The sequence below is a fragment of the Fragaria vesca genome, linkage group LG2, assembly GCF_000184155.1.
Source record: "Fragaria vesca subsp. vesca linkage group LG2, FraVesHawaii_1.0, whole genome shotgun sequence".
Lineage (NCBI taxonomy): Eukaryota > Viridiplantae > Streptophyta > Magnoliopsida > Rosales > Rosaceae > Fragaria > Fragaria vesca.
In genome coordinates this window covers 17,408,339-17,408,768 of record NC_020492.1, presented here as the reverse complement: position 1 = coordinate 17,408,768, position 430 = coordinate 17,408,339, and positions in this window count along the sequence as shown.

The window sequence follows — 430 nt, the reverse complement described above, 5'->3', positions numbered from 1 at the left end:
TTTTTTTTTTTTTTGACAAAAGCTGTGCAAAAAGAAATTAAACATATTAGAAAAAGAATTGTTACACTGAATTAAATCTCTCAAAATTACTACCAATCTTACATCAAAACTATCAATACAAACACATCAAACTCTAACTGTTTTTACCAATTAGCTCCTTGACACAAACACAAAACCAACTAAGTGCAACCAACTAAGCCAAAGCTTCCACAACCGAAGTCTCAATTGTATGTTACTATACCAGCAATAGGGACTCTTTAGTAGCTACTGCTTGGCTTCCATCAGTGTTATATACATCTTGAACATCACAACTATCTCAAATACATATGAACCTTTGTCAAAGCTGAAAGGAAAAGGTCATATATAACATCTATCAGACTGAATATTAGGGAAGTTTGAACTTCAGCTATTGAAATCTAACAATGAATCT